This window comes from Maylandia zebra, linkage group LG9 (assembly GCF_041146795.1).
Source record: "Maylandia zebra isolate NMK-2024a linkage group LG9, Mzebra_GT3a, whole genome shotgun sequence".
NCBI lineage: Eukaryota > Metazoa > Chordata > Actinopteri > Cichliformes > Cichlidae > Maylandia > Maylandia zebra.
This window is the reverse complement of record NC_135175.1, coordinates 19,853,137-19,869,497: the sequence shown is the minus strand read 5'-3', so window position 1 is coordinate 19,869,497 and position 16,361 is coordinate 19,853,137. Positions and strand designations below refer to the sequence as shown.

The 16,361-nt window shown below is 39.6% G+C and overlaps 1 protein-coding gene across 10 annotated transcripts in view; it reads right to left on the bottom strand.

Moving 5' to 3' along the window:
- Positions 1-16,361, bottom strand: part of eya1 (EYA transcriptional coactivator and phosphatase 1) — a 62,861-nt gene that overhangs the window by 33,037 nt on the left and 13,463 nt on the right. For 2 of the 10 annotated variants that reach the window (XM_076888124.1, XM_076888127.1), the window contains exon 1: positions 6,826-7,175. The exons of 2 other annotated variants lie outside the window; for them this stretch is intronic. The gene's annotated coding sequence lies outside the window, so the exon portion shown is untranslated. Of the gene's footprint in view, positions 1-1,111; positions 1,436-6,825; positions 7,180-16,361 lie in introns of those variants that run through there. 6 more of the 10 variants (XM_076888123.1, XM_004546624.4, XM_076888125.1 and 3 more) reach the window with 6 other exon arrangements.

Sequence of the window (16,361 nt, the reverse complement as noted above, 5' to 3'; positions counted from 1 at the left end):
TATATATCGTTTTGTGCGATAATGAAGACTGTTAACAGATGTTTGCTGGTTGGAAGCAACGCACAGCATGCCTGTTAAAAACGCAGCACTCTGCTTGATTATAAGAGTCTATGCCTCAGTGATGGGCAGATGAGAAGCTCATGAGGCATGTGTTTGCTCTGGCAAGCTCCTTAATTGTTTCTGTGTTTATACAAAAGACCACGGCACTGAAAACCTTATTCTCTCTTCTCATTTGTGCGCTCAAAGGATCTGATTGAGCACAGACAATGGAGCTAAAAGAAGGCACGAGTGATTTGAAAAAGTATGGCCACAAACTCTACACCCCATTTGTTTCTGCCGCTGCTCCCATTGCAACAGTGAGTTAATGAAATTAGGATAAAATGTTTTGTACATTGTACTGTCATTTTTAATTATATTGCAGGGTTTGGGGTATCTCTGCTATCGACAAACATCGGCCTTTACAAAAGGCCACAAAGATAAATGCTCAAGCAACTCTGAGTAGTCTGAGTGATATCAGATGCCACCAAGAAACAGAATTATGAGATAAAAACATTAAATTATGATATGCATTCACTGGGTTTAAAATAACATTGCAATGATATTATGTTGTAATACTTTCCAGTAGATTTTGGCAGATGTAGTCATTTCTTGGGGTTTAAATCCAAATCAATTATTTATGGGAAATATATATATACATTTAGGCAAGACAGTACACACCAAAAAGGTAATTATAATTAACAAAAAACAGCAACACAAAAGTCCAAGTCAGTCTTCTTCACGCGTGCTCCAGTAATGGAAGCTGCATTGCCTTTTTCCCAAAGGTATATTAATTTACTCCTCCCCTAAAAATATCACACCCGCTAAGCATACTCTTAAGGATGATCCAGAATAAACTGACCCTATTTCTTGCACACACGGCTTAATCCTGTTTTCTTTTCCTTTTGCCAAACTTTTTTGTCATTAACTGACGGCTAAAAAGCCTCCCATCTCTAATCAGTCAAGCCGAGAAATGCCGACAGTTCTTTAGCAGAATTTCTAAAGCAATCTCTGATGCCACACAGAGAGCTACATGTCTCTGATGCTCCTGGCACTGGCACAACTGTGCTCTTACCTGGACCTAGATGGCTTTGAGTCCTCTCAAACCACACTCCCTTTCTTTATTCTGCCTCCACCTGCCCCAGCAGAAACAATGTCACTCCTTGTTATTGCAGCTCGATGTCACAGTCCGGAGCCATCCATGACACAAAAAGGCTTGTCTGAGAAAACATTATTGTTATTCTGGAGCAGAATGGGAAGAGAGGGCTAGCTGGGGAACAGAGGCTCACATTGTCTCGCTCTGAGCCGCAGCCCCGCTCCACTGTTGTTTCCTCCTCCAGGTCCTCCCTCCTCCCTGAGCAAGGGGAGCATGGCCAAATGACGGAAAGGTGATTCATCATTGGTCTACGACAGCTGCAAACTGGATTAGCCCTCCCCCAATCAACATGCAAAGCGGCTTAGCCAAGGTAAGCAGGAAGGGGTGGGGTGGAGGGGGGTGATGGGGTGTGGGGAAGGGGGTGAGGGAGTGTAGGTAGGCAAAGGGGTGAGGGGTTGTGGATAGAAGGGGGCTGAGGGCCAGTAAAGGGTGGGAGAGCCTGCCTACTTTCCTGCTTGCTGCTGCTGGAAGGAAGATGGGACTTGTTGAGCAGTGGCAAGTCAAGCGTGACACCCCTAGCATCTTCAGCAGATCTTTCATCTGCAATTGACACTATCTGAAATTTATCAGCACTCCTCCTCTAGGCATACTGACAGGTCCTAATGACCATCAGGGCTGTCTTCCCTAGGCCTGCCTGTGCCTGGGGCACAATAGAAAAATGCACAACTTCACAGCCGACTCACAATGGCCATGAAAAAAAGAACGGGAGAAATACACACACACTTTCTTTGCGGTAACACAAAGGTTCATGCTTATGTCTTTTTTTTTTTTTAGCACACAAAGACACATAACTCATTTCTGTATGTCTGCAAGTGTACACACACACACACACACACACGCTCATGCACAGGGCACTACAGAGGCCCCCAGATGAGTGGCGTAGACACACACACACACACACACACACACACACACACACACACACACACACACACACACACACACACACACACAGAGAGAGCACTTTAGAGGCCCTCAGATCAGTGGTGCATCTCAGACAATGAAAGAGACTGGAAAGGAGAACATGGAGAGCATATGGAGCCACATATGTTTCCTATGACGCTACGAATGCCTCTATTACTCTCCTTTAGCTGACAGTTACATTTTGCTGTCCACTCCCACTCTGCTTGTCTCTCTGCAAACATCAAGCAGAGCCATATACTTGCATGGCTATAACACTATATTAGACCTGACTCCAGCCCACCATGGGAATACAGGGTCCAAAAAAGGTCAAAGGTATTCATATGGTCAGGTAAAAAAAAAAAAAAAAAAGAGAGAGAGATGGAGCGAAAGATGTATAAAGTCTTTTTTCAAAAATCCTGCCATGATTTTTTAATGGCTGACTGTTTACATGAGCCAGGGTAACCTGAGCTCCATGGTCTAAGGTTTTTTTTCTTTTTTTTCCCCAACAGGCTTTGCTCTTCACACCGAGGCAAAGCCTTCATGAACACCATTCCAGCTTTACAATTTGCCTTCTCTCCCACTGCTTACGATACAGCCATCTTAGCAAAAATAACCGGTATATTTCATTCTCACACCTCACTTTTACTTTCACAAAGCACAGACAACAGCATTTCTTCCTCCAATAATTTCTTAATACTGAAATACACAAAAAGGATGAAAAAAATTACAACATGAGTAAAATCTATATTTATAGAACAGAAAGAAGAGGCAAAAGCAATGGAGACGAAAGAGAAACACATTTTGCCACAGAACATTAAGAGAGATCACAGAGTTGGGGGAAGCTGTGAAGCGAGAGTGTTGTGGTGGGCTGATGTGGTATGGTGTGTGTGGTGGCTGGCTTCTCTCTTCAACAGTTCATGCCAATAAAGCCATTACCATAGTGGTGTGTCAGCCTTTGCCAGCAGGTGAAACCAGCCAGGTGAAGGGGGTGAGGGAGAGCAGGGAAGATGGGAGAGGTGAAGGGAGGGGGCTTGGATTTAAAAGCAAAAACATGCCTTTCTTCATCACCGCTAAACATTTAGTTTTTTCTTTAAAAAAGGTCTGCATTTAGCATCTTTGATGTGCTTCTTTACTTCAACCTGAACTGCCAGGTCTTTGAAGCTAACAAGAACAAAGCCTGACTAGATGAAGCGTTGGAAGTGTCATCAAAAGAAAGAAAAAAAAAGAAGTGCCACAACATGCTTCATTCAGAGCCGTTAGCAGGCTTCTTTTTTTTTTTTTTTACTACGCTTTACTTATTTCAAGACCTGCATTTCCAAAGATAAATATAGCTACAGCCAAGCTTTTAGCTAGATCATCTGAGCATGCAGGGTGCCTGACCAAGCACACACTGTTTCTTCTTCTTTGCTGCATATACCTGTTATTATACAAGCAAGGGTTGCTTATTTTCATATACGCACTGACATAAAAATTGTGATTTGTTTAGTATTTTAAGATGTTAATGCAAATTTAAAAAATGCACAAGACAAGTAAAAAGTGGCATTTTTCAGTCAATAGCCCCTTTGTCATTTCTAATACATATTTATCTTATAATCTGCACAAAGTCTTTTGTATTTTACAGAGTATATAAGCCATGTGTTGTGTGTTACAACTTTTGCAAAACAATGCTTTAATCAAAATCTAACTTTAAAACAACTAATCCCCACTTAAGCTGGTCAGCTGAATCCACATGGTGGCCCAGGAAAAATAAATCCACTCGCAAAGAATGTAGATGCGGACAACAATTGGACACAGATGTGAGTGGAATTAGGCACAGTTTACAAAATGCTACACTTCACTTGTGTCTCCATACGAGGCCAAAAAAAAAAAAGCCGGCTGCCAACAAATGCAACATTAAATACACTGGTGCTTTTTCACCCTGTCAGTGTTATTAATTTTACATAAGCACTGCACATTTCTGATAAAATGAAGTGACAAGTGAAGTTCAATACTGTTGTATTTTTAATATCCTTTTTTTGTTTACAAGAAAAACTATTTCTGTTGTTTTATTTATTACGACTTCATCATGGCCCATATATCTTATTAAAAAACAAATCTAAAGATTATTATTATTATTACTTAAAATATAATAAATTACTTTGTTTTTTTTTAATGCATACATATAATGGAGGAGTATTCTTTATATTTTAGCAATGTGTGCGACGTGCAGTGACAATTGAAAGCGCATGGTGCTTGACATGCAATTTTAAATTTTGTACTTGTCTACAATTAAAAGCACAATTATTAACAGATGTGCTGTTTGTTGATGTGCAATTTGTCGCTCTCATTTGGTTCAATATGACATTGTGCTCCAGCAATTCGCTCAATGGCTACATTAAATCTGTTAATACTGTGCTCTTCAACCCTCAAAATTATTTCCAGAAGGCCACTTTGCCTTTGAGGGGCCATCAAACAAGATTTAAGGTGGACATTTTATCACAACCTGCCTACCACCGTGACCGCTGCAGAATGAGAGAGGCTTTACGAGAAAAAGGTGAAAGAAAGTCCAGGGACAAATCGGAATGATTATGAAGCTTTAATACTCGTCGTTTTAATTTTCTCAATCCTGAAAAAGCAATTTGTTATACTGAGAAAAATTAGTACTTGCACAGAATAGGAAACAATACACATTTTAAATAGACTTCAAATTGACAACGCCAAAGGTTGCAAAGTAGTTTTAGCAATATCTTTTTTATAAAAACAAAAACATAAATAAATTAAATTAATTCTGTGCAATGCAGTTGAAATGAAATACATTTTCTCAGCACCTTGCTTTTTATTCTGACTCGGCATAAACATATTGCCCTTTACACACAAAAGGCACGAAAGTGGGTATTAGTGGTTGAGGACCTGCAATAGCAATCATCAGGAAAGCTTAGAAAAGGCTCGGAGCACCCATTTCCTGCTCTTTCAACCACATATTCCAGATCTAAACAGGGGTGTGTTAACAAAACAACACCCCACAGTATTTAGTAAACAACCCCTTTCCACTAAATGCCCAGCATGGGCTACTTAATAGGTGCTTTCCTATTACCTTCTTCCTTCTCTCGAGCTCTCTTCCACCCCTCCATCTTCCTCCCTAACAGTTGAGTGAGGCTCGATCAATTAGCCGTCTGTGTCTTTCACCATTTTCAATCTCCTCTCTGAGAGAAGAGGATGAGAGCTTGGCCGGCTAGACACATCCATACGGAAGGCATCAGTCCTTGGGCAAACAATGCCACCATCACCGCCGACCACTCCTGCTTATAAACACTGCTTCTACACATGCATGAAGCACTGCAGCCAGGCAGAGAGACCCTGATCTCTCTCTGTGTAAAGCAAATACACAGTGTAAACAGCCCCAAATCAGCCTGCTCATTATCTGTTAATTGGATAAATACGGTTATTGTGTGAATGAATGGCTGCAGCAGGCAGTCAAACACACTGTCATGTTTGTCTACATAGAGCGGAGGCTCACTAGGCGATCCTAACCTCTCTATTTCCTCTCTTTCATCAGCACACACCTTTTCTAAACTCCAAAAAAGGGCAGGCGTTTGAAAATGGCAAGAATTAGAGGATGAAAAAGAAAAAAATTTCAGAAAGATGAAATGCGCTTCACACGGACACACACACACACACACACCATACAATAATTCCTCGACTTGAGATGTAAGCCTGTGATCATACGCAGAACATTAAACCAGAACATCCTTCAATTAGAGAGGCTAGTGATTACAGTGGGTGAGTCATCTTCGCTACACGTGAAACACTGGCGAGCAGAGACGCAGCACGGCCGAGAAGCGGGGTCTGTTGTCGTGTTTAGAGGCTGTGAGCCTCTCAGGTCTTGCAACATTCCTCGCTTCAGCAGATGGCATTAGATGTCAACTGCTTTGACTGTGCTCATTTTGTTTGTTCCGCCAGTAACAAAAAAAAAAGGAACAACGACAGTCCAGCATCTTTCCCACACTTCAACAAAATGTAGTGTGTTAAGGAAGAAAAAAAAAAGAGGCTCCCATATTTCAAATGTGAATTTTGATGTATTTACGGTCTTTGTATTATTTTGAATGCCACTAAAGTCATTGGGCTTTCTAAAAAAAATTCAAATATATTTTTACTCGAAGGTCAAAAAATTAACTTTGATTTTTTTAATGACTATAAAAAAATTATATCTGTTTTACACTGGTAATTTACATCAATAAATTATTATTTTTGTAGACATATTTGACTGGAAACTTGTAAAACTCAGCCGGACTGTATGTAGTATAAAAACAGAGTTTAGTGTATGATTTTGTGTAATTTTTTAATTTTATATTAGCTGGATTTACTAACGTAAAATATAATTAAATACTTTTGCTATCTATCTTTATCATTAATAAACTGCAGCTACCGCGTGAAATTTAAAGCCTTACTTTTGAGTTTGTTTACCATTATTTTTGTAAGATGCACTCAAGTATTACATTTCTTAAATTGCAAAATTAAGGGTTGTCATAGGTGCTGTTTTAAAAGATAATGTCAGTCATAATTGTCACTCTTTCTGCTGACATTAATGCTTTAATTGAGTATTATATGCTTGCTTAAACACTGACAGAAATGTATGAAATAAGACAAACTTTCACACACACTATAAGACTCAAGAAATACTGATCATGTCAAGACAGTTAGTAAACCAGAATGTCAAATAATTATCGCACAGAAATTAAAGTCATACTCACTAGAATTATGGTTGAATCACTGTGTGTTTATCCCTTCTTTATCTTCCTTAAAAAAAAATCTTCTTGAGAAAGATCGTTCAGTCCAGCAGAGCGGGTGGCAAACTTTCTAAAACACGTCTCAGCTGTCCGTAGAACCTGTAGCACAATAAATGTAAACTACAAAACTACTTTTTTCTTTTTCATTTTAGGTGTTGGAACCCATTGAGCCCCACGCGGTATCTCAGGAGACTCAGTCCCATTGAGAAAGAGAGTTGTCCGATTACTGCTTCAGGCAGTGACTAGTGAGTGTCTGAGGAAGAGGGAAAAAAAGAGAGAGAGTGAGCGAGAGCAAGGGAGAGGGAGGGAGGGAGGAAAAAAGGCAGTGAATGAGGGAAGGAGAGGGAGGCTGCTGCCGTTTGAAAAAGCAGAAAAGTTGCTCGGTGCTCTCACAGGAAGACTTTGGGTCTGGAGGAGGCACGGGGGAGTTGTGCCTCACACCAGCTTCCCATATGTCATTAACTCAAAGCTTTAAGCAATAGAGTCCTCTCCAGATTGTATCAGTGGAGACTAAGACAATGAAAAGGCTGATCTCTCCACTGCCCTGTCTGTCCACTGCTCTGCTCACAACCCTCAGGGCTCACACTTTTCTTCTCCCCCCTTTCTCTGTTGTTTTTGTTATGCTCTTTTTTTTCCACCACAAACCACATTTTTTTCTTTCTCCTGTGAGCCTTGGGTCATTGCTGGATTTCTTTCTGTCACAGAAGGACTTCAGAGAGTAAACAAGGGGCTAGGTCATTAGCTAAGGTGATGGGAAGCCAGAGGTTTTAAAAGCGGCCAAGAAACTCGGCTCTGTTCATCTCCACAGCACTCTAGTGGAAGTCCTCCGTCAACCCATACACACGGCATCTGTGTGCAAGGTAATGACTGCCTTCTGTCTGCTCCAGGTTATTATTTCAACTGCGCAAAGCAGCAACACAAGGCCACGCTGCTACTGATGAGCTTGAACTGGTGATTTATTCAGGCTGGTGATGAGGCGTGTACAGATTTTGCTTCAATGTGTCATGACATTTTTTTTTTTTCAAGAATATCAAGTCTGTGTAAATAATGGCTGAGATATCAATGAACCGTTTAAAATATGTTTAATTTCCACAAAATAAAGCTGTGGGTTAAATACCAACTGTAGTACTGACAAATGATTACCAAGAAAGAGGAAACCATACATTTACTATGGTAAAGAGGTGGTGAGAGAAAAAGAACACCCACTGCCAGAAGAATAGCGTGCTGTGTTAGTGGCTGGGCTTTTTGTGTGCTACTTGAAGATCTTGTTAACTCCCAGTCAGTTGGTGATGATAAGAAATTAAATAATGTCACACATGTCACCGAAAGAGCACGTTCAAATCTATATGATTATGATAGTATTTATTTAATATTAATGAAAATGAGTTAATCAGTTTGCACCTGATCAGCTGTAGTGTTCAAGGCCCATACTGAAAGCAGGTCACCACCAACCGGCCTCTGTGTAGCAGTAGTCAACGAGGAGCTGACAGAAATAGATCCGGGCTGCACTACTCCTGATTTAAACACAGTGCAGTAATAATGTGGACGTGCCTGAAATGCAAGCGCTGCCTGCCTTTCCAAACCCTCAGCCCACAGGTAAATCCACAGGATCACATTGCAATATCAGATCACGAAATATATTGCACATTGAACAGATTCTTAATAGCTAAATTGACTAATAGATGCTTGGGGGCTCTCAAGTAACTAGTTCTAATAGCAGACGGGTACACATGCCAATTAAGATACTACATTCATTCAGTGACTCTCCGTTTTAAGTGGCTGTGTAAAATTAGATTGAGATGTAATTTTGCAAGTGAGTTATTTTCAAATTGTACAGTATAATTATCCAGAGTTGTTTATGTCTCATTGATTAAACTCAGATTTTCCTCTTACACTCTTGCATGCATCCTGCATCTGAATGTTGTGAATCGAAGTTTCAATCAATCTAGCAGTTTTACTGCTAAACTACTATGTTCATGTCACGGAGTATTAAATTTAAGGTCAATAAATGAAAATTATCTTACGGAAAATAGCAGATTGAACTTCGAAGTGAATTGTCAATATTATGAGTTTTAAAACTGAAGTTTTGCACAGAATCAAAAAGAGCAACGATACACTATCGCAGTTAGGGGGACTCAACATATTCAAAGTAAAAAAAAACTTGCAGATTAGAGCAATAAAATAATCGTTTGTGGAACTGTAAAAACTAAGAGTGCCTCTACATCTGCCAGATGGAAGCTTAACAAAAGATGCACTGATACTGTTCGACTGACATCAGCGCTAAAACACCACTTGCCAAAAACTATATCAAGTAAGAAATTTGAGAAGAGAGCTAAGATTAAATGCGAAGCCGTTCTTTATTAAGGATTATCTTGATGGGACTCAATGGTCTTCATGAGGGGCTGCAGGGATGCCTAACTGCAATTTAGAGTGAGGAGAGATCTGCACTGTCCTCCACTGCCAATAGGTTATCCACTCAGCTTCTTGCACACATGGAAAGAGAGACTTCAATTCCAACTGGCTGATGCAGTTTTTCAGATAAAGAATTAAGAGTTAACATAGATCTAACTCAAGTAATTGTGGCAATTTTTTTACTCTGTTGTTCCACAAAGGAGAACATCTCAGTAAAGTGAGTTTACCTAACTTGACAAAGAATATATAAACAGTGTGAAGGGAGCAGGAACGGTGTGACAAGGGATCAAGTGGTCCAGATGAAACAAAATGCTAACACCCCGGTGACACAGTTGCAATATTTTCATATGCATATGCTGCAAACTTGTTTGGGTAGAACTACTAGAGTGTTTGCACAATGTCACACGTTGGAGGATCAAGTTCCTTTTTTGACATACGTCTCAGCAAAGCATTACATTCAAAACCATCCCCCAAGAAGAGAAATCTGAACTTGGGATAACTTTGGATAAAATAACAGTTTTATATATTTATACAGACATTACCGGGTGAAGTGTTCACCTTTTAACTATGGAGAAAATACAAAAAAAAACCCTTAACTATACAAACCTCCCACTCCTAACTTTGCCCCTGACCCAAGTGTGACGTGAAGTTTGCCGGATCGCAATTTGTCAGGGAGCTTGGTAAGTGCTAGTTGCTGGATATTCCTGAGCTGTTCAATGTGTAAAGTTTCCTGTTCAAAACAAAGCAACACAGAGCGACATATCCTTGGTAAAGAAAGAGTAGTCTGATGACCAAGGGAAATACAAGATCACTTTCAATACCATTCCACTCCTTCTCTCTTCGAGTGCATGGATTTTCTTCTGAACTCTGTAATAGTAGACTTAAAAGCAACTTTCCTAGCAACAATGACAACTCCAGCACTCGAAGCAAAAACAAAAAGCAAACCAATGTCGTTTTGATGACCAAAAACATGTTAACACATTTCAAAATGTCTTTCTGCATCCAGTATTCAAGTAAACAGAATATAACATTTGCCCATCTAACAGGCTTTTCATTAAATCCAAAGAGAATCTTTGATGATGATAAGCTGCCACCACAAAAAAGATTTTGACAGTGCAGACAGATAATTTTGAAATCCCTCAAGGTAAATTAGTAGCAACTCAAGTGCTTTCAAGTGGTGAATGAAAGTTCTTAGTGAAGCCTGAATTCCTTATAAACAAACATCAGGTTGGATTGGCTCGCTGAGGAGCAGCGATAAAAGTAAACACAGCATACCTCGACATGAAAATACACTAGCACTTTTCTCCAGAAAGCAAGGAACAAAGGAAATGGTTAACCTCAGTGGACGTCACAAAATTAAATGAACAGAGTGACCTTAGTGTTGCAGTCATCTTGATTCCAAATAAAACACAAGAAACATGTTTTGAATTATGAGAAAATGCCATTTAAGAAAAACACACACACACACACTATATATATATATATATATATATATATATATATATATATATATATATATATACATATAAGCTAGGCGAGTGGCTCCAGCAGATCCCGGGAACAACATCGGAGATCTCTGTCCAGAAGAGCGCAGTCCTGGGAACAGCTAAGATACTGCGCAGGACCCTCAAGCTCCCAGGCCTCTGGTAGAGGACCCGAGCTTGAAGGATAAACCGCCCGCAGGGGCGTGCTGGGTGTTTTTTTTTTTATGAAATATATATGAAATATCTATACTTAACTCAATCTTATTCAGATTTAAGAATTTACAAAAGCAGTTACTATATTTTGTAGTTGCCCCGGTGCTTGCTAACTGGCATGTAGTTAAAAACTCTCCATGGACACATTTGTCCATGAATACGCCATAAGAGACAAGTGTAGTTTATGACCAGTGAAGCACACCTGGGGAAAGTCTATAAGGAACCCTGAAAATCCTCAGACAGATACTTTATTGGTCTCCAATGGCCCCAAAAAAGCCAAACAAGCACACTTCAGAGACCTATTACTCAGAATAAGACATTGCTAGGGCTGGAAGTAAGCTATCACTGTGGGCATTACATACATAATATACGTCCTGCTGAAAGATAAAGAAATCTTTAATAGAACATTTGTTCTAATAAGTAAGTGAAATGTGGATTTTTGATTTATCTCTCTTGGAATTTGGCTTAACAATGACCTAACTTTCCTTGCAAATATAGACACACATTTTGCAGCTGACATTAACATATATGAACATGCAAGAAAAAGCTTTACCATACCTATTTGTGTAATTGATGTTGTTTTCATCTTTCGGTGGACATATTTTGCAAAATTCAGTGAAACATTTTATAGATGTCTGTACAAGAACAAAAACTAGATTAAAGAAGAGTATAGTCCAACCTATGAATACTGGGAACTTATGTAATTACGAATTGATGAGTAGGAACATCAACATGTTCTCCAGCTTTAATGCTCGTGCAACCCAATGGTATGCTATGACAGTATGATCTATAGTTTGCTCTTATCACAATCTCTAAAGCTAAAAACACTGAAATATAAGGCTATAAAATTTTAGAGACGGATATATTCTAAACTGCTTATTCTAGTCATGAATGTGATCTATATGTTGCTGTCCATATTAGAAACAAAGTTCGCATTGAAAACTGATCTTGCATGGCTTTACGGAGAAATTATTAACCACGAAACAGGTACACTTTATCTAAGCTGTTTATACCCTAACAACCCTTCATAATAGCATTGAAATATAATTTTAAAAAATGATGAAACGGCTATTTTTGTATTTGTTTCTTTATTGTGCTCATGTTACTCATAAACGGCTCCATTATGAAAGCAGGGAAAAACAATTTCACCCTCTGCAGTCGCTTGTCTTTTTTATCGATATAATTTTGCCAAGCCTCAGTAGTCTGAAATCAACTTAAAATAGAAGGCCCTCGTTCGCCATCAGCTTTTACCAAAACCCAAAAAAGTTTCATAATTTAATGTAAAAAAGTTACACAGTGGATAACTGCTTTCAGATGCCTTCCCCGCAAATGCAATAACAATCAGAAAAAGGAATCAAAACATATTGAAGTGGCACATTTTTGTCATTCAGCAGCAATTCTTTGGCAATGCACACAAAAGCACATTTTCACTTGATATAACAAATTGTGGGATCTGCTTATAGCTGTCACATCATTTTAAAATTTGCAATCAAGCACAGAAACAAATCTGAGTGTAAAGAGGGTTCTTCCTCAGTAGGTTTAGCAGATATTAATAACTGTTGTGATAATGAAGAGTAAGACTTTAGAATTTCTCTAGCATTCTGGTTTAACTATACAGCCTCACAGCAACACTACTAAATCTAAATTAGCTGCACCCTAAAATACCAATATGTTTGGTAATAAATTTTCACCACCCCTTTAATGGCAGCATTTGTCAGGGTTGCCCCAACTGTCTCGGACAGACTTCTGACTTGTGCAACCCAGGCGGCCAGAAATGTGGCACTCCCCGTCTCTTCCCCAGCTGCCCAGGTCAGCAAAGCACTAGAGGCCAGGCCACTGATCAACAGGCTTGCAGTGGGTCTGGCCCGCAAGGAGGCGGGGGGGGGGGGGCAGGTCATCAGTGGAACTTATGTTCACCACCAACCAACTCCCAATTGGTTAGAGTGCAAAATGCAGACATTATAGACATAACTGCTGCCTCTCAAACCCACCCCTCCAGGCAAACTCTGTCCTCCTCTCTGACTCACTTACCAAACCCCCACTAGTCCAACCACTGTGACATTTGTGAAGCCAGGAGTCCACATAACAAAAACACATTAGGCAAATGTCTGGGGTCAAACGTCTGTTTGAATTGGCCAGATGAAAGACACTTGGATTGGGTCTGTGCCATTCTCCTCAGTGACTAAATACAGTTACAAAAGAGGCACTGCTGTGCAAGCCAGCGGTTTGTCTTACTAACAGAAAATGCTTCCACATTCAAGTTGCAGTGCCATATTTGCCAAGGGATGATACAAGAGCACAGATGAGGATTTAAGCCAGGGGCATTATCAATCAGGTATTTGTCCCAAATAAACAGAAATAGCACAGACCGGACAATAACTTATATTTAGCCTACATCCACATTTGTTCGCAAAGAAACAAGTGCACGCAAACATAGCTTGGGTATTTCCAGTGATGAATGAGCACCGCCACTGGACACCAGCTTTCAGTAATTTTTAACTCCTCGACACATTTAACAGCTGGGTTTATCTGCATACTCTGCACGTCGGCCGGCTGATGCGTAGATTATTCATTTATTTTATACAGGAGCAAGAAACACACTGAGCTCCACAATAAAGTTGTGAATACAGTTAACAAACAGCAGCTAGCTAGTGAAATATTTCCAGATTTTCAAAATAAGCAATGCATTAATTATAGTTTCAGACAATGCAGGAGGAGCACTGACTCTTCTACTAATATATCCCCTCAAAGTACTTCTAGGTGACTTCTGTGCATGTGTCTGGTACTTGTTGCTGCAGCCATCACGAGTAAGGGAGACAGCCTTTCATTTATTGTTTTTCTTAGAGTACTACTGCTGCACTATCAATATCCAGTAGACAGGAAGAGCTGTCTAAGTTACTTTACATATGAAAAAACAAAGATGGCACCGCCAGGAGAAGCGCTAACAGTTTAAACCAAGAGGAATCAACGAATACATAATTTACTGAAAAGTCAGTAAAGAGTTGAGATGCAGTGCATTTTCTACAGACACTGTGAATGAAATCATTAAAAGTCAATGATATGCCATGTTTGTTTCCTCTTGATGTGTTCAGAGCAGCAGTGGCCCCTCTAAAAGGTGACTTCCCTTATGAGGAAATGGAATTTGCAATGCACTCCACTCAGAACACTCTCCCTTTGTGCTTGTGAGAAAATATGTTCTCTGTCTCTCTTTTTTTTTCTTTTTTTTTTTGGTATAACTGATTTAAAGAAAAACAATCTCAGAATTTACGCTTTTCTCTGTCAATATGGCTCGTGTTAGTGTGCAGTATTTCTGTGTATTTTAGCATCAACTTAAGTACAGTAACACCGCAATCCTATTGCCAGTCTTTAATTAAAAAAAAAAACAAAACATTGTTGCAGGCAGAAGGTAAGGGTAAAAAGATAATTCTTGCAGAAAAGAATAGATTTGGTGTCTGCCTGTTTGCCTGTGCCAAGTTTTCTCTTATGCAAATGACTCAGACTGTGAAGTAACAGCTGGATTTAAATCGTAAAGCAACAAACCAGCTACAGCAGACATGTAACCAAAAGAATGGCATTAAAAGTGTGCAGTACCTGGAAATGTTTTGCCAGGTCAGATTAACGCAGTGTAAAAGGCTTTAAAGATGGCAGTAGTTGATTGTTAGTTGAATTAATGTATTGAGACTATAACCTACATGAATTCCTATTGATAATTCACCTGGTGTAAACATCCATCTAACAAATATCCTCCCACTCTTATGAGATCTCAAAATAAGTGACCAAGTAGCAGTCTTATTTTTGCATTGCATATATGTAATCTAAATGACAATGCTACAGATGATGAACTGATTTAAAAAAAAGAAATGCTGTCACAGGCATAAAAAAAAATTTGCAACAACATGCATATAAAGCAAACAACTGTACAATATTCACAGCCACAGGATTAACAGGACTTGTCTACTATTGTTTAGGTCTCCTTCGTGCCATCAAAAGTTCTTTGACCCGTAGCGGACATAAACAAAGGACCTCTGCAATTGTATTGTTGTGTCTGACACAAGGACACTGGCACCAAATCTTTTGGGTACTGTGAGCTGCAGTGGGAGAAAAGTGGAGGTGGGGGGGCCTTGGTGGATCATGCTTGTTCCGTAACAATGTTTGAACAGAACGGGATCAGTAGAGTTTGAAGCTTCAGCTCTCGTTTGTACTCCTTGAGTTGTCTTTGAACAGATATGCTGGGTGTACTGTAGCACAGAGGGAGCCTGCTGCCATAGGTGCGTGCTGGTCTGCACAAATGTCTGGGACAGTACATTTCGTGGCTGATCTGTGTAAATGTCTCTGTGAGTTGAAACAAAACTAAGAAAAATGGTGGTACACTTCTCTAACAAGTGATATTATAGTGTTTTTTGCATGCTGTGTAAAGGGAGTGAAAGAGACAAGAGTAAAACTGGAGTTCAGCTTGCTACAGCTGCCAAATACCTTCAGGGAGATCTCTCCTTGAACTCTGTACATGGCACCTTTGAAAAATAATATACCTTTTCAAACCTGTGAATCAGAGATAAATTATCACTTTAATAATGAGGAATCCCTGATAAACCTTTTGATAGTCAAACATCACAAGGGGAAAGTGTGATGAACTGCTAGTAACCTCTGATGATGAACACATGATTCATCAATACCAGCAGATCTGCATGTCTTTGCTAACAAAGCCACAACAAAGAAATTCTGGCCGACCGGGACTTTGCCTCTGACTCCAAAATAAACACTATTTGTTATAAGGAGCATACAGAGGGAAAACCGGGATGAGAATGTTAAGCCTTCTTCCTCTCAACTTTGTGACTCAGTTGCTGAAGCCCCAGGTGTTTTTTTGTTCTTAAACACATGTCAACTCTCAGACTATCAACACCAACATAAACTTTGCCTAAAATAAATAAATGAATAAAACTGCTAGCAAAACTTTCTCTGCCTACTACTACCAACTAAACAGACATATAAATAGCTCAGCAGCCTACCATGGAAACAAACAACCGCAAAGGCTCGGATCAGTTACAGGAGTAGCAACTTTTTATAGGTCACAAAACTTCCAGTTGCCTAGGAAACAATGTGGAAGAACAGTGTGCTATTGGTTGCAGAACTGGTAATACCTGTCGGGGCAATTAGAAGGCCTATTTTGTTGAAGGAGGAGTATCAGAAGGCTGACTTTGAGTAATTGAAGGCTTTGGTCATTCAATGGGCATGGACTGTTCTGTTAAAGCCGCACCTGGGCTAAGACAATTTGAACAACTCACAATGGGAAGAAATGCCTGTTTATTCTGGTGCGAGCTGGTGCAAGTATCTGGTGGAAGTTTGTCTAAAGATGGGAGAATGATTTAACAAAAAGCAACTTTCTGAATATTG